Here is a 10,392-nt window from a genome sequence, read left to right on the forward strand (position 1 = left end):
TATTCTGGAAACAAGTCCTGAAATGGAAATTTGATTTGTAAATATTTTCTATGAGTGTGTCTCTTGTCATCCTATTTACTTAGTAGTATCATTTGCAGAATAGTAATTTTTATTTTAAAAAAATTCAATTTATATTTATAAAAAGTTCAATTTATCTTCTCTTTTCCTAAATAGATCATGCTTTTGGTGTTGTATCTAATATCTCTCTGCCTAAACCACAGTCAGGTAAGTTTTCTCCTGTAATTTCTTCTAAAAAGAACATTTTGTAGATGTTTTAGAGTTTTATATTTTTCATTTAGAACTACAAGTAATTTTTCATTATTAAGATGTCCTGAAGAAGGAGGCTGAGAGCTGTGACTGCCTGCATGGCTTCCAGATGACCCACTCCCTGGGTGGAGGGACTGGATCTGGGATGCATACTCTCCTCATCACCAAGATCCAGGAGGCATATCTAGATAGGAACATGAACATTTTCAGCATGGCGCCCTTGCCTGAGGTGTCAGATAGGATGGTGGAGCCCTACAATACCACCTACTCGGTCCACCAGCTGGTAGAAAACACAGATGAGACCTACTGCATTGATAATGATGCTCTCCATTACGTCTGATTCAGAACCATAAAGCTGACCACGCCCACCTACAATGACCTGGACCACCTGGAGTTGGCCACCACGAGTGGGGTCATTACCTGCCTGTCCTTCCCCAACCAGCTCAATACTGACCTGCGCAAGCTGGCATGAACAAGGTCCCCTTCCCCCGCCTGCACTTCTTCATGTCGGCTTTGCTGTGTTAAGCAGCCAGGGAAACCAGCAGCACTGGGCCCTGACAGTGCCAGAGCTTACCCAGCAGATGTCAGACACCAAGAATATGATGGCCACCTGTGGCCTCTGCCATGGCTGCTATCTGACTGTGGCCATCGTGTTCAGAAGCTGCATGTCCATGAAGGTGGTGGACGAACAGATGCTTAACATCCAAAACAAGAAGAGCAGCTATTCTGTCCAGTGGATGGCCAACATTGTGAAAACAGTGGTCTGTGACATTCCGCCCCAGGGGCATAAAAATGTCTGCCACCTTCACTGGCAACAGCACAATACATAATATTTCTTAAAATATTCTAATCGGATGGCGGGAGCCTACAGCCGAGGGTAAGGACGACGCCCAGAGAGGGCAGCCAGGAACCCTGGGTGTTTCTTAACATGTCTTGCCCCTTCTGCCCCAAGGCCTAGCCAGAGGCAACTCCTGTGACTGCCCAGCGACAAAACAGGCTTCAGCAAAGCCTTGTCCAACAAGTGACTCTGAGTGGACAAAGGTGTGCCCAATAAGCCCCGGTTGTTCAGAGTGGTGGACAGCGTGGAGGATGAGATGCAGTGGTGGCTCCACCTGGTCCCGGGAGGGCAGGCAAGGAGGAGAGAAGTGAGCTCAGAAACAGGAAGCTGCTGACTGAAGTAACCCTGAAGTAACCTGCTGGGTAAGAAAAGGCAACATCTTCAGCACCAGCATCTCCAAGCAGGAGGTGGAACTGGCCCCAGAGATGATTTCCAGCAGTTCTGAGTGGGACCGCCCTTTAAGCCCTACAACTTCTCAGCCCCCAGGATCCTCCACAACAGTGGACACCTGCACACCCTACTCAAGTCTGCACCCAGCTCTCCGGCTGATCTTTCTGGAGTTGAGGTTCACAGGGTTGCCAACAGACCATCTCCTCAAGCAACCCTTCTGGATTTTTTTTTTGATGCCCTTTTCCAGCCCCAGAAGCACTTAGCACACGACTAGCATGACACCTTCTTCCTGGGATACCCAGCAGAGGCCCTGCAGCTGCCAGTGGACTATGTCCAGCAGGTCAAGCAGGCCTGGCCCTAGGTCAGCTGCCACTCATGGGGGAACAACCGGGACTGCAGGGAGCAGGACGAGATGGGAAAAGCCTGCTGCACGAGCACACACACCACGACCGTCAGCTCAGTGCGCTCTGCCGCTTCCGCCCTGGGCAAGTCCATTGTGCCCCGCCAAGAACCTAACCACCAACGGTGTGTTCTGGAACGAGACCTGGAGGACTCGCACCTGGCTGAATTCCACCAGATGTTAGACATTGTGGCTGACCACCACCTCATCCCAGACCATTTTGTGGACATCATGAGGGAGTTCTTCACCAAGCTGGTATCATTCATTTCGAGACAGCCTACAATCCCTACACAGAGCCCAGCGAGGAGGCGTTCAGTTACCACCAAGGCCTAAAGAAGTGGGTGGAGGTCCGGAGCTCTGGACTCTTCTGCCCTGAGATGTTGCTGCCCATGGGGCTCCCTGAGAACCTGTCAGGTGTTGCCTGTCAGGGACCTCTCCCTGGAGTACCTGACTATGATCAAATGTGGCATTAGCAGTGTCTGGGAGCTGGTGAGCCTAAGATGAACCTGCAGATGGTGGTAGTAGTCCCTTGTGCCACCTGAGCGGCCAAACTGGGATTCAGGTATAGATAATATAATTTGTTGGGGGGGTGGGTGGGGGCAGGTGGTGGGGTAGAAGAAAAATGGAAGAGGAAAAAGGGGAGAAGAAGGCATCCAGTGGATGGCTTTCTAACTTTGTTTAAAAAAATTCTATTGAATAAATTTGGGGAAATCTATTTTCTAGTCTAATTCTGTTCCATCAATCTGTGGATATATCTTCTTTCCAATACCATACTGTCTTGATTAGTGTAGCTTTCAAGTAAATATTTAAATTGAAATGTGTGAATCTTCCAAATTTGTTCTTCAGTTTTAAAATCATTTTTGTCAATTCAAGTTTCTTTGTCTTTCCATATAAATTTTACACTCACCCATAAGATATCTACAAAAATCATGCTGGAATTTTAATTAGGGTTGCACTGAATCTGCAGATCAAATTGTGGATAATTTATTTCCTAAAAATATTGAGTTTTCCTGTCTAAGAAAATGGTATATCTCTTATTTGTTGTTTAATTATTTTCATTTGTGCTTTATAGTTTTCAACACAGAGAACCTGAATATATTTTTGTTAGGTTTCTACCTAATCTTTCAATTTTATTTAGTGGTACAGTAAATTAAATTTTTAAAATTCCAATTGTTTCTTGCCAGTCGGTAGGAATAAAATTTATATTTTTAGGCTGACTTTATTTACTAAAACTTGATAAACTCTATTAATTCTAGAAAAATATCTGAGTTTTTCAGATTTTCCACATAGAAAATTATTTCATCTGTGAATAGAAAATGATTATCTTGGAGGGACCTTCAATATGGCGGAGGAGTAAGACATGAAGATCACCTTCCTCCCCACAAATACATCAAAAATACATCTACATGTGGAACAACTCCTACAGAACAACTACTGAACGCTGGCAGAAGACCTCAGACCTCCCAAAAGGTAAGAAACTCCCCAATTACCTGGGTAGGGCAAAAGAAAAAACAGAGACAAAAGAATAGGGATGGGACCAGCACCTCAGGGAGGGAGTTGTGAAGGAGGAAAAGTTTCCACACACTAGGAAGCATCTTCACTGGCAGAGAAGGGGGTGGGCTGGGGGGAAGCTTCGGAGCCACAGAAGAGAGCACAGCAACAGGGGTGCACAGGGCAAAGCACAGAGATTCCTGCACAGAAGATTGGTGCTGACCAGCACTCAGCAGGCTGAGAGGCTTGTCTGCTCACCCGCCAGGGGGGTCTGGGGGCTGGGAGCTGAAGCTCTGACTTTGGAAGTCAGATCCCAGGGGGAGGACTGGGGTTGGCTGCGTGACCACATCTTGAAGGGGGCTAGTTTGCCACAGCTAACTGGAGGGAGTCCGGGAAAAAGTCTGGACCTGCCTAAGAGGCAAGGGACCATTGTTTTGGGGTGCGCAAGAAGAGGAGATTCAGAACACCACCTAAATGAGCTTCATAGATGGGCATGAGCTGTGGCTATCGGCACAGACACCAGATACAGGCATGAAACACTAAGGCTGCTGCTGCAGCCACCAAGAAGCCTGTGTGCAAACACAGGTCACTATCCACACCTCCCTTCCTGGGAGTCAGTGCACCCTGCCTCTTCCAGGGTCCCGTGATCCAGGGACAACTTCCCCAGGAGAATATACAGCACACCTAAGGCTGTTGCAACATCACACCAGCCTCTGCCACCACAGGCTCACCCTGCATTACCCCCTGGCCTGAGTGAGCCAGAGCCTCCTAATCAGCTGTTACTTTAACCCTGTCCTGTCTGGGTGGGGAAGAGACGACTTCAGGTGACCTACATGCAGAGGTGGGGCCAAATCCAAAGCTGAACACCAGATTCTGTGCAAACAAAGAGGGAAAGGGAAATTTCTCCCAGCAGCCTCAGGAGCAGTGAATAAAATCTCCACAATCAGCTTGATGTACCGTGCATCTGTGGAATACCTGAATAGACAACAAATCATCCCAAAATTGAGGCGGTGGACTTTGGGAGCAACTGTAGACTTGGGGTTTGCTTTCTGCATCTAATTTGTTTCTGGTTTTATGTTTCTTTTAGTATTAGAGCTTATTATCATCGGTAGATTTGTTTATTGATTTGGTTGCTCTCTTGCTTTTTTATATTTATATATTTTTTTCCTTTTTTTCTTTTTGTGAGTGTGTATGTATATGCTTCTTTGTGTGATTTTCTCTGAATAGGTTTCCTTTTACCATTTATCCTAAAGTTCTGTCAGTCTGATTTTTTTTAATAAAGTTTTTAATACTTATTATCATTGGTGGATTTGTTTATTGATATGGTTACTCTCTTCTTTCTTTCATTTTCTTTTTTTACTTTTCTCTTTTTTTATTTTTAATATTTTTAAATTATTATTTTAGTAACTATATTTTATTTAATTTATTTATTTTCTCCCTTTTCTCTGAGCCATGTGGGTGAAAGGATTGTGGTGCTCTGCTCGGAACTTAGGCCTGAGCTTCCTAGGTGGGACAGCTGAGTTCAGGACATTGGTCCACCAGAGACCTCCCGGCTCCAAGTGATAGCAAATGGGAAAAGCCCTCCCAGAAATCTCCATCTCAATGCTAAGACCCCAATCCACTCAACAACCAGCAAGCTACACTTCTGGACACCCCATGCCAAACAACTAACAAGACAGGAACACACCACCACCCATTAGCAGAGAGGCTGCCTAAAGCCATAATAAGTTCACAGACACCCCAAAACAAAATGGATGCGGTCCTTCCCACCAGAAAAACAAGATCCAGCCCCACCCACGAGAACACAGGCACCAGTCCACTCCAAGAGGAAACCTACACAAGCCACTGAACCAACCTTACCTACTGGTGGCAGACACAAAAAGAATGAGAACTACAAACTTCAGGCCTGAGAAAAGGAGACCCCAAACACAGTAAGTTAACCAAAATGGAAAGACAGATAAATACACAGCAGATGAAGGAGCAAGGTAAAAATACACCAGATCAAACAAATGAAGAGGAAATAGGTAGTCTACCTGGAAAAGAATTCAGAGTAATGATAGTAAAGATGATCCCAAATCTTGCAAATAGAATAGAAAAAATATAAAAAAATGATTAACAAGAACCTAGAAGCACTAAAGAGCATACAAACAATGATGAACAACACAACAAATGAAATTAAAAATTCTCTAGAAGGAATCAATAGCAGAACAACTGAGGCAGAAGAATGGATAAGTGACCTGGAAGATAAAATAGTGGAAATAACTACCACAGAGTAGAATAAAGAAAAAGAATGAAAAGAACTGAGGACAGTCTCAGAGAACTCTGGGACAACATTAAATGCACCAACATTTGAATTATAGGGGTCCCAGAAGAAGAAGAGAAATAGAAAGGGACTGAAAAAATATTTGAAGAGATTATAGTTGAAAACTTTCATAATATGGAAAGGAAATAGTCAATCAAGTCCAGTAAGTGCAGAGAGTCCCAAACAGGATAAATCCAAGGAGAAACACGCCAAGACACATATTAATCAAACTAGCAAAAATTAAATACAAAGAAAAAATATTAAAAACAGCAAGGGAAAAACGACAAATAACATACAGGGGAATCCCCATAAGGTTAACAGCTAATCTGTCAGCAGAAACACTGAAAGCCAGAAGGAAGTGGCAGGACATATTTAAAGTGATGAATGGGAAGAAACTACAACCAAGATAACTCTACCCAGCCAGGATCTCATTCAGATTCAATGGAGAAATTAAAACCTTTACAGACAAGCAAAAGCTAAAAGAATTCAGCACCACCAAACCAGCTTTACAACAAATGCTAAAGGAACATCTCTAGGCAGGGAACACAAGAGAAGGAACAGACCTAGAAAAACAAACCCAAAACAATTAAGAAAATGGTAATTGGAACATACATATCGATAATTACCCTAAATGTGAATGGATTAAATGCTCCAACCTAAAGACATAGACTGCCTGAATGGATACAAAAATGAGACCCATATATATGCTGTCTACAAGAGGCCAACTTCAGACCTAGGGACACATACAGAGTGAAAGTAAGGAGATGGAAAAAGATATTCCATGCAAATGGAAATCAAAAGAAAGCTGGAGCAGCAATTCTCATATCAGAAAAAATAGACTTTAAAATAAAGACTATTACAAGAGACAAAGAAGGACACTTCATAATGATCAAGGGATCAATCCAAGAAGATATAACAATTCTAAATATTTATGCACTCAACATAGGAGCACCTCAATACATAAGGCAAATGTTAACAGCCAGAAAAGGGATAAATGACAGTAACACAATCATAGTAGGGGACTTTAACAACCCCCTTTCACCAATGGACAGATCATCGAAAATGAAAATAAATAAGGAAACAGAAGCGTTAAGTGATACATTAAAGAAGAATGATTTAACTGATATTTAATAGGACATTTCATCCAAAAACAACAGAATACACTTTCTTCTCAAGTGCACATGGAACATATCTTATAATATGTTATGATAGATAGATCTTATCTTGGGTCACAAGTCAAGCCTTGGTAAATTTAAGAAAATTGAAATCGTATCAAGCATCTTTTCCAAACACAATGCTATGAGACTAGATATCAGTTACAGGAAAAAATCTGTAAAAAATACAAATACATGGAAGCTAAACAATACACTACTAAATAACCAAGAGATCATGGAAGAAATTAAAGAGGAAAAAAAAATACCTAGAAACAAATGACAATGAAACACGATGACCCAAAACCTATGGGATGCAGCAAAACTGTTCTAAGAAGGAAGTTTATAGCAATACAATCTTACCTCAAGAAACAAGAAATATCTCAAAAAAAACAGCCTAACCTTACAATGAAAGCAATTAGAGAAAGAAGAATAACAACAAAAAAAATAGTTAGCAGAAGGAAAGAAATCATAAAGATCAGATCAGAAATAAAGGAAAAAGAAATAAAGGAAACGATAGCAAATATCAATAAAACTAAAAGCTGGTTCTCTGAGAAGATAAACAAAATTGAGAAACCACTAACCAGACTCATCAAGAAAAAAAAGGAGAAGACTCAAATCAACAGAATGAGAAATGAAAAAGAAGTAATAACTGAAACTGGAGAAATGCAAAGGATCATGAGAGATTACTACAAGAAACTATATGCCAATGAAATGAACAACCTGGAAGAAACGGAAAAATTCAAGAAAAGTAAACCTTATGAGACTGAACCAGGAAGAAATAGAAAACATAAACTGACCAGTCACAAGCACTGAAATTGACACTGTGATTGAAAATCTTCCAACAAACAAAAGCCCAGGACCACATGGCTTCACTAGCAAATTCTATCCAACATTTAGAGAAGAGCTAACATCTATCCTTCTCAAACTCTTCCAAAATAGAGCAGAGGGAGGAACACTCCCAAACTCATTCTATGAGGCCACCATCACCATGATACCAAGACCAGACAAAGATGTCACAAAAAAGAAAACTACAGACCAATATTACTGATGAAAGGAGATGCAAATATCCTCAATGAAACACTAGAAAACAGAATCCAACAGCACATTAAAAGGATGATACACCATGATCAAGTGGAGTTTATCCCAGGAATGCAAGGATCCTTCAATATACACAAATCAATCAATGTGATACAACATATTAACAAACTGAAGGAGAAAAACTATATGATCATCCCAATACATGCAGAAAAAGCTTTCCACAAAATTCAATACACATTCATGATAAAAACCCTTCAGAATGTGGGCAAAGAGGGAACTTACCTCAATATAATAAGAGCTATATATGACAAACCCACAGCCAACATTGTTGTCAGGGGTGAAAAACTGAAATCATTTCCACTAAGATCAGGAAAAAGACAAGGTTGCCCACTCTCACCACTATTATTAAACATAGGTTTGGAAATTTTAGCCACAGCTATCAGAGAAGAAAAAGAAATAAAAGGAATCCAAATTGGAAAAGAAGAAGTAAAATTCTCACTGTTTGTAGATGACATGATACTATACATAGAGAATCCTAAAAATGCCACCAGAAAACTACTAGAGCTAATCAATGAATTTGGGAAAGTAGCAGAATACAAAATTAATTCACAGAAATATCTTGCATTCCTATACACTGATGATGAAAAATCTGAAAAAGAAATTAAGGAAACACTCCCATTTACCATTGCAACAAAAAGAATAAAATACCTAGGACAAAAATGACCTAAGGAGACAACAGACGTGTATGCAGAAAACTATAAGACACTGATGAAAGAAATTAAAGATGATACAAACAGATGAAGAGCTATACCATGTTCGTGGATTGGAAGAATCAACATTATGAACATGACTCTACTACCCAAAGCAATCTACAGATTCAATGCAATCCCTATCAAACTACCACTGGCATTTTTCACAGAACTAGAACAAAAATTTTCACAGTTTGTATGGAAACACAAAGGACCCAGAATAGCAAAACACCCTTGAGAAAAAAAAATGGAGCTAGAGGAATCAGGCTCCCTGACTTCAGAATATACTACAAAGCTACAGTAATCAAGACAGTATGGTACTGGCACAAAAAAAGAGAAATATATAACAGTGAAACAAGATAGAAAGCCCAGAGTTAAACCCACACCCATGTGGTCACCTTATCTTTGATAAGGAGGCAAGAATATACAATGGAGAAAAGACAGCCTCTTCAATAAGTGGTGCTTGGAAAACTGGACAGCTACATGCAAAAGAATGAAATTAGAACACTCCCTAACACCACACACAAAAATAAACTCAAAATGTATTAAAGCCCTAAATATAAGGCCAGACACTATAAAACTCTTAGAGGAAAACATAGGCAGAACATTCTATCACATAAATCACAGCAAGATGCCTTTTGACCCACCTCCTAGAGAAATGGAAATAAAAACAAAACTAAACAAATGGGACCTAATGAAGCTTCAAAGCTTTGGCACAGCAAAGGAAACCATAAACAAGATGAAAAGACTATCCTCAAAATGGGAGAAAATATTTGCAAATGAAGCAGCTGACAAAGGATTAATCTCCAAAACATACAAGCAGCTCATGGAGCTCAATATCAAAAACACAAACAACCCAAACCAAAAATGGGCAGAATACCTGAATAGACATTTCTCCAAAGAAGATGTACAGATTGCCAATGAACACATGAAAGGATGCTCAACATCACTAATCATTAGAGAACTGCAAGTCAAATTTACAATGAGCTATCACCTCACACTTGTCAGAATGGCCATCAACAAAAAATCTAGAAAAAATAAATGCTGGAGAGGGTGTGGAGCAAAGGAACCCTCTTGCACTGCTGGTGGTAATGTAAATTGATACAGCCACTATGAAGAACAGTATGGAGGTTCCTTAAAAAACGAAAAATAGAACTACCATACGACCCAACAATCCCACTACTGGGCATATACCCTGAGAAAACCATAATTCAAAAAGAGTCATGTACCACAATGTTCATTTCAGCTCTCTTTACAATAGCCAGGACATGGAAACTACCTAAGTGTCCATCGACAGATGAATGGATAAAGAAGATGTGGCACATATATACAATGGAATATTACTCAGCCATAAAGAGAAACGAAATTGAGTTATTTGTAGTGAGGTGGATGGACCTAGAGTCTGTCATTCAGAGTGAAGTTAAGTCAGAAATAGAAAAACAAATACCGTATGCTAACACATATATACGGAATCTAAAAAAAAAAAAAAGATTCTGTAGTACCTAGGGGCAGAACAAGAATAAAGACACTGATGTAGGGAATGGACTTGAGAATGCGGGGAGGGGAAAAGGTAAGCCTGGATGAAGTGAGAGAATGGCATGGACATATATACACTACCAACTGTAAAATAGATAGCTTTTGGGAAGCAGCCGCATAGCACAAGGAGATCAGCTCGGTTCTTTGTGTCCACGTAGCGGGGTGGGATAGGGAGAGTGGGAAGGAGATGCAAGAGGGAGGAGATATGGGGATATATGTATATATTT

General features: G+C 40.8%; 2 pseudogenes; both read left to right on the forward strand.

The window, feature by feature from the left end:
- Positions 1-394: 394 nt before the first annotated feature.
- On the forward strand, positions 395-1,107 carry LOC111188100 (tubulin beta chain-like; annotated as a pseudogene).
- A 108-nt stretch (positions 1,108-1,215) lies between these two features.
- Positions 1,216-3,016, forward strand: LOC111188087 (phenylalanine--tRNA ligase alpha subunit pseudogene; annotated as a pseudogene).
- The last annotated feature ends 7,376 nt before the right edge of the window (positions 3,017-10,392 follow it).

The sequence above is a fragment of the Delphinapterus leucas genome, chromosome 3, assembly GCF_059928025.1.
Source record: "Delphinapterus leucas isolate spDelLeu-1000000601 "Yukka" chromosome 3, BTC_Dleu_Yukka2, whole genome shotgun sequence".
NCBI lineage: Eukaryota > Metazoa > Chordata > Mammalia > Artiodactyla > Monodontidae > Delphinapterus > Delphinapterus leucas.